Genomic DNA, 16,343 nt, shown 5'->3' with positions numbered 1-16,343 from the left:
CTCTGGATGCCAGGGATTAGTAAAACTTCCAACATGCCTGTGAGTCACACCAGCATTCATCCTCCTATAAGAAACACTGGGGCTTCCCTGGTGGCGCAGTGGTTGAGAGTCCGCCTGCCGATGCAGGGGACACGGGTTCGTGCCCTGCTCCGGGCGGATCCCACATGCCGCGGAGCGGCTGGGCCCGTGAGCCATGGCCGCTGGGCCTGCGCGTCCGGAGCCTGTGCTCCGCAACGGGAGAGGCCACAGCAGCGAGAGGACCGCATACCGCAAAAAAAAAAAAAAAGAAAGAAACACTGGTTTTTACAGGGCCATGACTACTAGTTTCATGGGTCCTGGTGCCACTGACACATTTTATGGCCAAGGCCATTTTGGGTATTTGCCTATAGGTGTGTGCATATCTGGGTGAAATTGCTGTTTTCATTTTATCCCCTACAGTATGCTGAGTGAAAGTAACATAGAAGTTACATGAAAGTAACTTTTTAAATTTGAGCCCAGAGTATTAATTAACTAGGTTTATCAAAACATAATTGGAAAAAGAAAAAAAAAATATATATATATATATATATATACACACACATACATACATGCCTGTTTCACCCATCTAACAAAAAGAGGCTAAGGCTTTTTGGTAGTTTGGGTTTTTGTTGTCGTTGTTTTCTTACTTTGTATTGCTTTTATTGCTAATTTCTATTCAAACGTTAAACAATGTGCAGGGACTCAAATGCTACATAGCTCTCTAGGCAATTTATGGGGAAACAAAGAACTGTAATACACCAACCACCCAGCACCCAGGTCAGTCCCTTTCCACCCTGCTACAGTGATGTGTCTTAAAGACAAGTCTGATCCTAGGTCCCAGCACTACCACTCAATCCTGCTCCCCTGTCCAATGTCCTTACTTAGTATGGACTGACACGTATGACTGACACGTCTTGTCACTGTAGCTACTGCTGACTACTCTAGCTGCATCTCTTGCCTCTTTCCTACACACAGTCTATGTTTCAACAGTATGAACTGTTGATTCCCTGCATTTGAATATTACTTAACACTTACTTGCTCCACAATACTTCCTTTGCCTAGAATCCTTTTCCTGATTCCCTTCTTTAGCCCAACAATATTATTTGTCTTCCCTATTCCTTAATCACGTATCATCTCCTCCAGGAAGCCTTCTCTGACTGACTTAGACCCTATCCTGATGTGTTAGATGTCCCTTCTACTAGCCACCTATTATTTACTGACTAGCATCCGTTATGCATGCTCTATTCTAAACAGTATCATGGATGTCCTTAAAGGCATGTCTCATGCCTCAAGTCTCATGTTTGCCTGGGACTAAAGGGTTGCTGGAGATGGGACTTTCAGTGTTAAAACCAGAACAGGGCAAACCAGGATAGCTGGTCACCATATCAGAGTATGACCCCCTATCCAGACACCTTTTAAAATCTGCCTGTTTCCCCCATTAAACTCTTAGTTCTTGAAAGCAGTGTTTTGCCTCTGGTCACTAGCATATTATACTTTTCTTGGTGCTTAATACATATTCAGTGAATGAATTTCCATTTTCAAATGGTTTATATTAGAGAAGGACATATAGATTCTTGAGGTCTGAGCACACATCCGTTTTCTGTGTTGTTCCCTTGCTGTTAATAGCAGCACTGTTAATAAGAGTTAAAAAAAAAAACAAATCTGGAAACAAACCAAATGCCGATTGACCAGAGAATGCATAAGCATATTGTGAGTAGACAAATATACTATGATAAATATAATCACACAATGGAATAGTATACAGAAGCAGAAATTAATGGACTACCGATGCACACAACAGATAGATGAATCTTAGAATTATAATTTATATTTGTTACATGCAAAAGAATAAATATGAAATATATATCAAATATATTTTAACATATGCTAAAGGCAAAAGGAAAATAGACTTCTGTTTTACCAATCAGTCAATGGTAGGGGAGTTATTATTTTCACCACAATACTACTTTTTCTAGTATTACTGTTGTAAACAACTATTGTTATTGAACACTCATTCCATGCTACACACTATGATAAGCACTTTGCAAATATTATCTCATTTGATTTTATTTTCTCAGTAACTCTTCCCATTTTACAGATGAAGAAATCAACATACAGAGATAGTAAATGCCTTACCCAAGGGCACACAGCAATTAGTGCTGAAGCCAAGTTTCAATCCTGGTCCTACCTGGCTCCAAAGCCCATATATTTTTTCATGGACTAGATTGATAGTCCATCTAATGGTCTAAATTAACCATGAATATGAATGCTCTGTGTGGTGGAAAGACTCCAGGGTGACACTTCATGATTCTTGCCTCCTGAAGTTCATACCTTTGTATAATCCCCACACTTGAATGTGGGCAGGATCTGTACTTTAGCAACAGAATAGAACAAAGGTGATAGATGCTATTTCTGTGATTGGGTTACATTTATATAGGATTCCAACTTGCTAGAAGGATTTCTCTAAAGACTTTTTCTTTCTGGATTTGAGGAGGTTCACATGATCCCTCTTCATGCTAAGGCTAGCCTCCAGCTGACCACCAGCAAGAAACCAGGGGCCCTTAGTCCTACAGCCCCATGGAAATGAATTCTGCCAAAACCAAAGTGACTTTGAAAGAGTATTCTTCCCCATATGAGCTTCCAGATGGGACACCAACCCAGCCAACAGCTTGATTAAGACCTTAAGCAGAGGTCTGATCTAAGTTGTGCCTAGACTCTTGACCCAAGAAACCATTAGGCAATAGATGTGTGTTGTTCTCAACTCCTTTGCTTGTGCTAATTTGTTACACAGAAATAGAAAACTAATACACTATTCCTTTTCAATTGTTTGTTTCCTTGAAGACAAATTATGCTTCTCATTGCTGAACATTTGTTCTCTAAGTTTATACAAAGCCTGACATAGTTTGGAACTGGACTATCTGACTGATAATGCAATTATATTAGTCATGTCTAAAAATAATCATATCTAAAAATAATAATTAGATATGATTAATAATATCAATCATATCTAAAAATAATCATATCTAAAATGTCTGAGAGTATATGAAATAAAATTAAGAAATCAAAGTACCATCTTTCTAACTGGTGCCCATCTTGAAACTCTCTTAGTGGTACTTTGATTAGGCACAGTACTGTAGATACTTGAAATGTGATAGCCACACTGCATGAGAGGCATCCATGGGCCTTCATTAGAAAACACAGCTGTATTAAACCCTGCTTTCTTCAAAAGCCAAGACCTATGCTTTCCTACATGAATAGCTTTTAAAGGTTAATTAAAGGCAGGAGTGATAAAAATTTATAAGCTTCTGCTTATAATTTTTTAATGGTATCATTTCCGACCTTTTGATTGTGATCCCGTGGTGTGCCAAGCAGACCCCAGCTGTTCACCACTTCCATCAACTTAAAGAACTCAACAAGCCAAAGTGTCTTTTTTTAGGACAGATTTTCTCAAGATTAACTTTGGTGAGCACAACTTCCTTGAGCTATTACTGTAGTAGGTTTTCTGATGTCAGTGGGATATTCTCCTCTTGGGGATTCACAATCTACTTTAGCATTTCATAAACACCTAAAAGTTCCACAGCTAAGAAAAATAATTAGTTTTTTTTTTTTTAAACTAGCATCACTTATACTTATTTGTCCTCAGCAGCTTTTCCCATTCTCCAAACATGTTTCTGAAAAATTCTTTCTGCAGAAAGAATGTGTGAAAAGAATAACCATTAATTTGCAATCTTTCTTCAAGGCAATGCTTCCAGTAGCCTTGGTAGTTGAAATCTGAAGCATCAGATCTATTAAATAACAAAATAATATCAGACAAGTAAAACTAAGTGTTCACATGGAATAATTTCATAATAAAACATTATTAGAGATTACATAGTAATGTGTGACCAAGACTAATCCAGATTTAAACTTGGACATATTTATATTGTTTAATAAATTAAATAATTAATGTCGTTTCATTCATCTTTTTATGTCGCAACTTTAAACCAAGAAAAATGAGATCAATATTAGGAAGAAGCAATAAATACATATCAATATATTTATATTGTCAACTTGAATATTTTACTGGAATATCAGTAAAATGATGTTCCTTTGAATTTTAAATAGAGTTAAATTGATTTCTGTCTTCAATTTGTATTTGCTTTCAGTAGCACTAATAAAGGAAGAATATGTTCCCACACACTAATCCAGCTACAATGATCTCTTTGCAATTTCATAAATATGCCACCTTAGCACTTACTGTTCCTTCTGACTAAAGGTCCCTTCCTCCAGATGTCCAAATGGCTTGCTCCCTAACTTTATCTAGATATTTGCCTCAGTATCACATTATCATTATCATAGCTGTTTCGTGGCTACCTTCTATTGGGTAGAAGTTCCTTCAGTTTTTAAGTAAAAATAAAAGACACATTTTTCATTTTCACCAAGAACTTTATTGAACAACGTATTCACCGTTTTGTTCCACTACCTTCTGCCATTTTTCAGGCAACTTCATAATTCCGTTTTCCCCAAACTTTTTATCTTTTTGAGCAAAGAACTATCCCAGGTGCCTTTTACAGTCTTCCAGGGAATTGAAATTTTTTCCATTAAGATAATTTTGTAAAGCCCAAAATAAACGGAAATCCCAAGGTGCAATGTCTGGTGAATATGGCAAATGAATCAGAACTTCCCAGCCAAGCTGTAACAGTTTTTGCCTGGTCATCAAAGAAACATGTGGTCTTTCTTTTGTTATCCTGATGGAAGATTATGCATTTTCTGTTGACTAATTCCAAATGCTTTTTGTCCAGTGCTGCTTTCAGTTGGTCTAATTGGGATCAGTACTTGTTGGAATTAATCATTTCATTTTCCAGAAGGAGCTCATAATAGAGGACTCCCTTCCAATCCCACCATATATATATACAAGATCACCTCCTTTGGATGAAGACCGGCCTTTGGTGTGGTTGGTGGTGGTTCATTTCACTTGCCCCACGATCTCTTCCATTCCACATTATTGGACAGTATCCACTTTTCATCGACTGTCACAATTAGTTTTAAAACCAGAATGTTTTCATTACATTTAAGTAGAGAATCACATGCAGAAATACAGTCAAGAAGGTTTTTTTCGCTTAACTTATGTGGAACCCAAACATCAAAGCGATTCACATAACCAAGCTGGTGCAAATGATTTTCAGTGCTTGATTTGGATATTTTGAGTATGTCTGCTGTCTCCCTTGTGGTATAATGTTGACTGTTCTCAATGTCTTGATTTGATCGCTCTCAACTTCAACTGGTATACCCGACCGTGGAGCATCATCCAGCGAGAAATCTCCAGCACAAAACTTCGCAAACCACTTTTGACATGTTCGGTCAGTCACAGCACCTTCTCCATACACTGCACAAATCTTTTTTTGCGTTTCAGTTGCATTTTTACCTTTCTTGAAATAATAAAGCATAATATGCTGAAAATGTTGCTTTTTTTCTTCCATTTCAATACTAAAATGGCTACACAAAAATTCCGCAATTTTGATAAGTTTCTTTTTAATGCACGCTGATATGACAGCTGTCACAATACAATCTAACAAAATTGTTTGGAATGAAGTTGAAGACAACTAAGCGCTACTAGAGCCATCTTATGGAAAAAACTGAACGAACTTTTTGGCTAACCCATATAAAAAGAACACTGGCCTCACTTATAATATACTCATTAATTTACTCTTTTATATTTTTCTTAATAAAACTTACCAGTACTTAACAGATTATATATCTGTTTATTTGCTTGTTGACTACCCAACTAGAATATGGGCTCCCTCACACTGAACACTTTGTTCTGTTGTAGTCACTGTGGATCCCAATACCTAAAATAGTACATAATTCTTAGGAGGCATGAAATAAATAGTACATGAATTAATGAAATAGCAGATATTCATCCTTCAGTTCCTTCAGAACTGCAAGCAGTTATTGAAGGCAAATTTAACATATGAGGATCAATATAATTCACCATACTAAAAGACTACCAAAAAAACATGTATGACCATCTCAATAGATGCAGAGAAGCATTTGGCAAAATCCAGCTTCCATTCCTAACGAAAACTCTTAGCAAACTGGAAACAGAAAGGAACTTTCTCAGCCTAATATTTGTATCTATAAAAAACCTACGGCTAATATCACGCTCAATGGTAAAGATCAGATGCTTTCTCCTAAGTTGGGAGTGAGACAAAGATTCCATTGCCAGTATGTATTAAATATTACACATTGTCTAGTCAGTACAATAAGGCCAGAAAAATGAATAAAAGGCATCCAGATTGGAAAAAGAACAAGTAAAATGGTCTTTATTCACAGATGACATAATTGTCTATATAGAGCATTCTAAAAAAAACCTATTAAAATATTACTAGAACTAATATGTGAGTTTAGCAAGGCTTCAGAGTAAAAAATCAAACATACAAAATGTATTTCTATAAAATAGCAATGAATAATTGGAAACTTTAGGGAGTGATGAATGCATGCATTATTTTCATCATGGGGGTGGTTTCACAGGTATGTGACATGTGCCAAAACTTACCAAATTGTACACTTTAAACATTACAGTTTCTTGTATGTCTATTATGTATCCACAAAGCTATTAAAAGAGAAAGAGAGAGCAAATTTGAACAGATAATTAGGAGAAAGAATAAAATTGCCTTCTGTTTTCCTCTACCAAGTTGACCTGATTCAATAAGCTGGTTATATTCCTCATGGGTTTGTGTGGGATAGAATGAGAATATATATAGAGTGGTTAGCACATGCCTCCTTTTTCTTACTTCCTCGGCTGATTTGCAATCATACCTCTTTGCTTTAAACAATTCTCAGCCTGAAATAGTTTATGGTTTTAGGATTTCTTAATCTTAACTATCTTCTCCCCAGAGAAACTCATTTGTAAATTTGTTTGGATTATTAAAAGTAAACTCAAAGGAGAGCTGCCTAGTAATGTCAATCATGATTCCCGTTTCTAGGCAACTAGTCACTGAATTCAAGGAACAGAGGTAGATGTTTCCGATTTTCAGTTTCTCTTGATCATTTAGCCATGCACAGAGTCTATTTATACTGCTGTTGCTTCCAACATATATTTCACAATGGATTGTTTTACTGAGTTGAATGTATTAACTAGCATTTAATATTATGCTATTTAATTCATTTAAAGTTATATTCTTATAGGAAGGAAAGTTGCCCACCAGCACTAGTTAATATACAATACAACTGAGTAAATAATGCAGTTGTGTCAAATTTATAACAAACTTAATATATTAGCAAAAATGTATGCCCATCCTGCAGTATCATATTAATCTTTTCATCCCCAGTGCCTAGTGCCATGCTTAGTATGCAGCAGATATTTGAGCAAAACACAAATGAGCACTCAGAGCTCACAGAAAGCTGGTTAATGTTATCATTAGATGCCAGGATGTGACTATGACCTGAATTGAAGCAAGGTTTGAACACTAGTGTACCATTGCTTTGTGCCTGTCTTAGCCTATCAATAACCAGTGTTGTGGCTGGACCAGTCCTTGTGGTTCTTGTTATGATTGCCAGATGCCCTTCAGCAATAACCATCAGGGAACTTTGAAAAAATAAATGTGTATTACTTACAGAACCTGGAAGTTCCACAGCACACCTGGGCCCACATGGTGGTGGGGAGTGAGAGAGAGAAAGAGCGCTTGGGCCTGGGGTTCTGCTTTTTATGGGAGTCAAGAGTACGGCTCCCTCTTTATTGGTGAACTTGAAACATAAGAGCAGGAATTTAAAAAGGAAGAGAAAAAACAAGTGGTCCAAATGATCAGTTATTGAAATCAACCAAGATCTCTACAACAAAGGAGCCTCAGTGAGGGAAGGCAGCCTGGCTATTCATCTAGTCATGTGGCCTGCAATGACATTATTCGAGATAGTCGTCACTGAAGTGGATGCCTCTTTGAAGTGGGTGCCTTGTCAGTCAAAGTTTAAGTCAGGCCCTTGCAGTACAAAAAAGAAAAAAAATACCTCTCAGTGCTTACACTATAGCCACACAACTTTATAACCTATACAGTATCTATTTCCCCATCTTACTTACTAATAAAACCTAGATTTTGATTGGGACAGCAATGAAAATTGGCATAGCAAGGTGTGCAGATGGAAACCCCACTTCTCTAACCAATGAGATACAAACTCTAGTCCATAAGGAGGGCATCCCTTCTAAATAAAAAGAACTTTTACTCTTCCCCTTTCTGCTTGGAATACAGGTGCAATACCTGGTGATGTGGCAAGCATATTACAACCATGAAGGTGAAATCTTTATGCTTAGGATGGTGGAATGAGAAATTGGAAAGAGGATAAATCCTTGATAACATTACAGAGCTACTGCTCCAATCATTGACAGCTTACTTCTAGACTTCTCACTTGGTGAGATGATAGACTCACTGTTTAACCTATCATTTTCGTTTGCTTGAAGTCAAGTGTGTTCCTTCCCTGTGTGTCCTTTTGACAGTGCCTATAAACTAACAAATTATATAAAAATATAACTTTTCACCTTTTTCTATTATAATATAACCTCAATGCCAGAGCAGTGAATGGGAGTGAATGAATGGTTAATATCTGAAAACTTCCCTGAAGCTTCTTGCCTCTAACAAGAACCCAAGGAAGAATTATTCACGTATTATTTATATCTTGAACCAGATTTTCAACTCCTCCAGACTGAATCTATTACTTTGTGGTTACAGATTATTCAGTTTACGAAAATGAATCTACAACCTGTCCCTTCTTGCAAATCATAGGTCAGCTTCAAAGTCAACACCTCAGAGAGTTCATCATCCAGACTAAGCAGCCACCCAGTCATTCTCAACCACATTGTATTTTAATTCTCAGCATAGGCCGTATAGCTCTCTGATTTTTTCCAATGTATGTATGTGTGTATTTACTTTTAGTCTCCTCCAACTCACATTAGGATAAGAGCAGAGAATCTGTCTAGTCGATCAAGAAACACATCCTTGGCATATAGGAGACAAGTAGACATATTTGTTGAATTGCTGTGTGGCTGACTGACTCAGCCAATCAATAGGCACTGTGAGAGAATCAAAGAATTGTCAGATATAGTCACTGATGTGAGAAAATTCCAAATATATATAAGGAAATTAGAGACTCACTGGAAAATGAAAATGTGGAAAATATAAGGCAGTACAAATACTCAAGCAGCAAGGACAAAGGTGTAATCAGAGCTCAATGAAAACAGGAAATGACTTGGATTCCTTAGTAGCTCTGTGGATCAAGCCTTCTTTCTGGCTAGAGTGAGAGGTACAGCAAAGCCAGTGAGGAGAGCTGGAGCAAAGCACAGCGGAGCACAACGTATATGAGAGCTTAACCAGAAAAGTAGGTTTTGTTCCTCTTTCAAATGTTAGTGATGTGGTAGGAAAAAATGTGGGATTTTCTTCAGAGATTGTGGTTTTAGGATTGGCTGTGTTGAATAAGCTGATGCGGAGCATCTCTGAGCTTCAAGTTTGTTCTTTGAAAAATGGGGATGAGACTGCCTACCTCACTGAATTATAATCAGGATTTAAAGGGACTGGATGAAAGCAGTTTGTGAAGCATAATTAATTACAAAAATGGCTGACAGTTCTTGAGTTCTTATTATGTGTCAAGCACTGAAGTAATCACTTCACATAGATGATCTCTTTTAATCCTCAGAACAACCCAGAGGAAAAGGCATTAACCAGGTTTTTACATAAAAGGGAGAGAATCTGGTGGGGGCTGGACTGAGAAGGGCTGGGGCTTTGGTTGAGGGAGGAACGGCCCTCAGTAAACCACGCATTTCTTTCAACAGCTGCTTTAACAATCGCTCTGGTGATCCACATAACCTGGTTTATTTCACACCTGAACTAGGAGAGGATGATAGCAAAATCTGGTGGGAAAGTCTCCCTCTACATCCCATTCACACCAAGCACCTACAGCTGTGCTTTGGCAAAGACTACATTCAGGACCTCAGAGAAATTCCCTGATGTCCTTGGTGAGGGAAATGAGCTCTTCGAATTCACTTTGTGTGTCCAATTGCTCACAGTCCAAGTATATTTTTAAAGGACAGATTTCTTCAACTGCCACCACATGCAAATTTCTAGGGAAATTAGAATGCTGCCAGATATCTTCCAGAAACTTATGAAACTCTTGCACAGAAAGAACATATACCATAAATTAGAAAATGTTAATAGAATTCCAAATATTCCAATCAGGATTTACTCAAAAAGTACAGCATAGGAATTAGTAACATAGGCTCCAAGGCTGGAAAATCTCTTTACAGCTTGGCTCTGCCACATATTTGTTACATAAACGTGGGGATGTTTATTCACTACATAGAGCCTTATTTTTCTCATATAAAGTGGAATTATAAATGTGTTACTCAAGTATTACTGTGACATATAAGATAATATATATGAATCAAAGCATAGGGTGCTGCTCAGGGTAAGTACTAGGAAGGATACTTTTTTTCTTTTTATTATTAATTTGTTAAGTCTTTTCATTTTAGATGCTCTCACTTGATATTTAGAATTACAACCTTTGTTATACACTGCTAGTAACAAAAGTAAGGGTGTGAAATAACTTGAATATCAGAAAATATCTAAAACATATTGCCTTTCTTATAATTATCCTTTCAGCATGAGTTGTCATTCAGTCCAAATCAAAATTACAAAAATACTAAATTCTAGAATGAGTTTTCTTAAAAACTAGTTTTCTGTGGATTATGTGATACTTCTTATGGTTTGGTATCAAGTCCCCAAGCAGAAATATTACATGTGATCTCCTTACCAAAAAAATCGCAGAAAATCTACTATTTGATACTAAATAGTAAATATATACTCAGTACATTTAAATAGTTGTAATCAGCATGGAATCTTTAAGCTTTGATGCTTTCTTATTCTTTATGTAGATTTTGTTTCAGTTCTCATGAAGTTTTATTTCAAAATCATCTGAGGATTCATTTCCTCATTTTCATCAATCAGTATATACCAAAGGAGTTTCCTTCTTTACCAGAAAATTTTCATAATATATTAATATTATTCTATTTTGTGAATCTGAGTGCCTGTGGGAAAATATAAAGGACATTTTAATATATTTGTTGTTCTAAGGAAATGATATCAATGTTCATTACTGATGCTTTCCTCTGAGTAATTTTAAGAATAACATTGGTTCCTTAAGTCCTGAGATTTATTTACTCACTTTTAAAGAGACAGATGACTTCTAATTGAAAATTAAAATCGCAACTTAGTTATTCATTCAGATGTTTAATAAGATCTGTAGTGTTAATTCGAAACCTCACTCTAGCACTGGCAGAGTATTTTATATCTCTTATTCTAACTGTAATCGTACCTGTGTTACTATATTTTTGGTAATTGTACTCGTGCCTGTTTCCCCAACTAGACTGTAAACTCTTTGAGCATAGGCCATTAAATTAATTTTGAAAGTCTACCTCTACTCGTAGGTGATCTGTAACATAGCAGATCTCCACATACACTTAAAGAAGGTGAATGGACTTCGTCATGTGTAAGTCATACCCCAACACAGCCATGTAAAAGACAACGTTCAGTTTAATTCAACTATTCTGCACAATGAGTGTGTTCCTCCAAAGGTTGCAGGGGTTGTCTGGACGGAATATGGTGCATGTAGTGAGGTGGTTCAGATTGCAGTCTTAGGTGTCAGACCAAGCTGAATTCCTAGCTGTAGCACTCTTTGTTACTTGGGAAAGTCACATGGTCCCTCATCTGTGACATTGAGGTGTTGTCTAGATTAACTGAAGTCATGCACAGGAATCTCTTCACACACAGCAAGGCACATAGCATATAACAAATATTAGGGAATTTTTTTCATTTTTACAAAAGCATTACTATTATTAGAGCATTACATATCTGTATTAAATCTTGGAAAAGAAATAAGGTGAATTCTGATCAGCTAAAATTCTGTTATTTTTATTTATGGGAGTATAATTGCTTTACAATGTTGTGTTAGTTTCTGCTGTACAACGAAGTGAATCAGCTATATGTATACATATATCCCTTGTGGACCTCCTTCCCACCCCACCCCCATCCTACCCATCAAGGTCATCACAGAGCACCATGCTGAGCTCCCTTGCTATACAGCAGGTTCCCACTAGCTATCCATGTTACACACGGTAGTGTATATATACCAATCCTAATCTCCCATTTCATCCCACCCTCCCCTTCCTCCCTGTGTCCACACATCCATTCTCTACCTCTACATCTCTATTCCTGCCCTGGAAATAGGTTCATCCGTACCATTTTTCTAGACTCCACGTATATGCGTTAATATATGATATTTGCTTTTCTCTTTCTGACTTACTTCACTCTGTATGACAGACTCTAGGTCCATCTACATCTCTACAAATGACCCAGTTTCATTCCCTTTTATGGCTGAGAAATATTCCATTGTATATATGTACCACATCTTCTTTATCCATTCATCTGTCATTGGACATTTAAGTTGCTTCCATGTCCTGACTATTGTAAATAGTGCTGCAGTGAACATTGGGGTACTTGTGTCTTTTTCAATTATGGTTTTCTCAGAGTATATGCCCAGCTGTGGGATTGCTGGGTCATATGGTAGTTCTATTTTTAGTTTTTTAAGGACCCACCATACTGTTCTCCATAGTGGCTGTATCAACTTACATTCCCACCAATAGTGCAGCAGCATTTACACGCTCCCCAGCATTTATTGTTTCTAGATTTTTTGATGATGGCCACTTTGACCTGGGTGAGGTGATACCTCATTGTGGTTTTGATTTGCATTTCTCTAATAATTAGTGACGTTGAACATCTTTTCATGTGCTTCTTGGCCATCTGTATGTCTTCTTTGGAGAAATGTCTATTTAGGTCTTTTGCCCATTTTTGGATTGGGTTGTTTGTTGTTTTGATATTGAGCTGCATGAGCTGCTTGTAAATTTTGGAGATTAATCCTTTGTCAGTTGCTTGTTTTGCAAATATTTTCTCCCATTCTGAGAGTTGTCTTTTCTCTTGTTTATGGTTTTCTTTGCTGTGCAGAAGCTTTTAAGTTTAATTAGGTCCCATTTGTTTATTTTTGTTTTTATTTCCATTTCTCTAGGAGGTGGGTCAAAAAAGATCTTGCTATGATTTATGTCAAAGAGTGTTTTTCCTATGTTTTCCTCTAAGAGTTTTATAGTGTCCAGTCTTACATTTAGGTCTTTAATCCATTTTGAGCTTATTTTTGTGTATGGTGTTAGGGAGTGTTCTAATTTCATTCTTTTACATGTAGCTGTCCAGTTTTTCCAGCACCACTTATTGAAGAGACTGTCTTTTCTGCATTGAATATTCTTGCCTCCTTTGTCATAGATTAGGTGACCATAGGTGCATGGGTTTATCTCTAGGCTTTCTATCCTGTACCATTGACCTATATTTCTGTTTTTGTGTCAGTACCATACTGTCTTGATTACTGTAGCTTTGTAGTATAGTCTGAAGTCAGGGAACCTGATTCCTCCAGCTCCGTTTTTCTTTCTCAAGATTGCTTTGGCTATTTGGGGTCTTTTGTGTTTCCATACAAATTGTAAAATTTTTTGTTCTAGTTCTGTAAAAAAATGCCATTGGTAATTTTATAGGGGTTGCATTGAATCTGTAGATTGCTTTGGGTGGTATAGTCATTTTCACAATGTTGATTCTTCCAATCCAAGAACATGGTATATCTCTCCATCTGTTTGTGTCATCTTTGATTTCTTTCATCAGTGTTTTATAGTTTCCTGAGAAAAGGCCTTTTGCCTCCTTAGGTAGGTTTATTCCTAGGTATTTTATTCCTTTTGGGGCAGTGGTAAATGGGATTGTTTCCTTAATTTCTCTTTCTGGTCTTTCATTGTTAGTGTATAGGAATGCAAGAGATTTCTGCATATTAATTTTGTGTCCTGCAACTTTACCAAATTCATTGATTAGCTCTAGGAGTTTTCTGGTGGAATCTTTAGGATTTTCTATGTATAGTATCATGTCATCTGCAAACAGTGACAGTTTTACTTCTTTTTTTCCAGTCTGTATTCCTTTTCTTTCTTTTTATTCTCTGATTGCCATGGCTAGGACTTCTAAAACTATGTTGAATAATAGTGGTGAGGGTGGACATCCTTATCTTGTTCCTGGCCTTAGAGGTAATGCTTTCAGTTTTTCACCATTGAAAATGTTTGCTGTGGGTTTGTCATATATGGTCTTTATTATGTTGAGGTAGTTTCCCTCTATGCCCACTATCTGGAGAGTTTTTATCATAAATGGATGTTGAATTTTGTCAAAAGCTTTTTCTGCATCTATTGAGATGATCATATGTTTTTATTCCTTAATTTGTTAATATGGTGTATCACATTGATTGATTTGCATATATTGGAGAATCCTTGCATTCCTGGGATAAATCCCACTCATCATGGTGTATGATCCTTTTAATGTGTTGTTGGATTCTGTTTGCTAGTATTTTGTTGAGGATTTTTGCGTCTATGTTCATCAGTGATATTGGCCTGTAGTTTTCTTTTTTCATGACATCTTTGTCTGGATTTGGTATCAGGGTGATGGTGGCCTCATAGAACGAGTTTGGGGGTGTTTCTCCCTCTGAGTTTTTTGGAAGAGTTTGAGAAGGATGGGTGTTAGCTCTTCTCTAAATGTTTGATAGAATTATAGAATTTGCCTATGAAGCCATCTGCTCCTGGACTTCTGTTTGTTGGAAGATTTTTAATTATAGTTTCAATTTCATTACTTGTGATTGGTCTGTTTATATTTTCTATTTCTTCATGGAAATAGAAGGAAGAAGGTTGGAAGCTTGTACCTTTCTAAGAAGGTTGGAAGGTTGTAACTTTCTAAGAATTTGTCCATTTCTTACAGTTTGTCCATTTTATTGGCATATAGTTGCTTGTAGTAGTCTCTTATGACCCTTTGTATTTCTTCAGTGTCAGTTGTAATTTCTACTTTTTCATTTCTAATTTTACTGATTTGAATCCTCTCCCTTTTTTCCGTGATGAATCTGGCTAACGGTTTATCAATTTTGTTTATCTTTACAAAAAACCAACTTTTACATTTATTGATCTTTGCTATTGCTTTCTTCATTTCAATTTCATTTATTTCTGCTCTGATCTTTATGATTTCTTTCCTTCTACTAACATTGGGGGTTTTTTTCTTCTTCTTTTCTAGTTGCTTTATGTGTAAGTTTAGATTGTTTATTTGAGATATTTATTGTTACTTGAGGTGAGATTGAATTGCTATAAACTTCTCTCTTAGAACTGCTTTTGCTGCATCCCATAGGTTTTGGGTCGTTGTGTTTTCATTGTCATTTGTTTCTATGTATTTTCTAATTTCCTCTTTGATTTCTTCAGTGACCTCTTGGTTATTTAACAGCGTACTGTTTAGCCTCCATGTGTGTCTTTTTTACAGTTTTTTTCCTGTAATTGATTTCTAATCTCATAGCATTGTGGTTGGAAAAGATGCTTGGTAAGATTTCAATTTTCTTACATTTTCCAAAGCTCGCCTGGAGACTGTTCTGTGTGCACACGAGAAGAAAGTGTATTCTGCCACTTTCGGGTGGAATGTCTTATAAATATCAATTAAGTCTATCACGTCATTTAAAGCTTGTGTTTCATTATTTATTTTCTATCTGGATGATCTGTCCACTGGTGTAAGTGGGGTGTTAAAGTCCCCCACTATTATTGTGTTACTGTCGATTTCCCCTTTTATGGCTGTTAGCATTTGCCTTACGTATTGAGGTGCTTCTGTGTTGGGTGCATAAATATTTATAATTATTATATCTTCTTCTTGGATTGATCCCTTGATCATGATGTAGTGTCCTTCCTTGTCTCTTGTAACAGTCTTTATTTTAAAGTCTATTTTATCTGACATGAGTATTGCTATTCCAGCTTTCTTTTGATTTCCGTTTGCATGGAATATCTTTTTCCATCCCCTCACTTTCAGTCTGTATATGTTCCTAGGTCTGAAGTGGGTCTCTTGTAGACAGCATGTATACTGGTCTTGTTTTTGTATGCATTCAGCCAGTCTGTGTCTTTTGGTGGGAGCATTTAAGCCATTTACATTCAAGATAATTATCAATATGTATGCTCCTATTATCATTTTCTTAATTGTCTTGAGTTTGTTTTTTGTGGGTCTTTTTCTTCTATTGTGTTTCCCACCTAGAGAAGTTCCTTTAGCATTTGTTGTAAAGCTGGTTTGGTTAGTGTTGAATTCTCTTAGCTTTTGTTTGTCTGTAAAGCTTTTGATTTCTCTGTAGAATCTGAATGAGATCCATGCTGGGTAGAGTAATCTTGGTTGTAGGTTTTTCTCTTTCATCACTTTAAATATATCCTGCTACTCCCTTCCGTC

Source organism: Delphinus delphis, chromosome 5, assembly GCF_949987515.2.
Source record: "Delphinus delphis chromosome 5, mDelDel1.2, whole genome shotgun sequence".
NCBI classification, from domain to species: Eukaryota; Metazoa; Chordata; class Mammalia; order Artiodactyla; family Delphinidae; genus Delphinus; species Delphinus delphis.
This window is presented reverse-complemented; position numbering follows the sequence as displayed.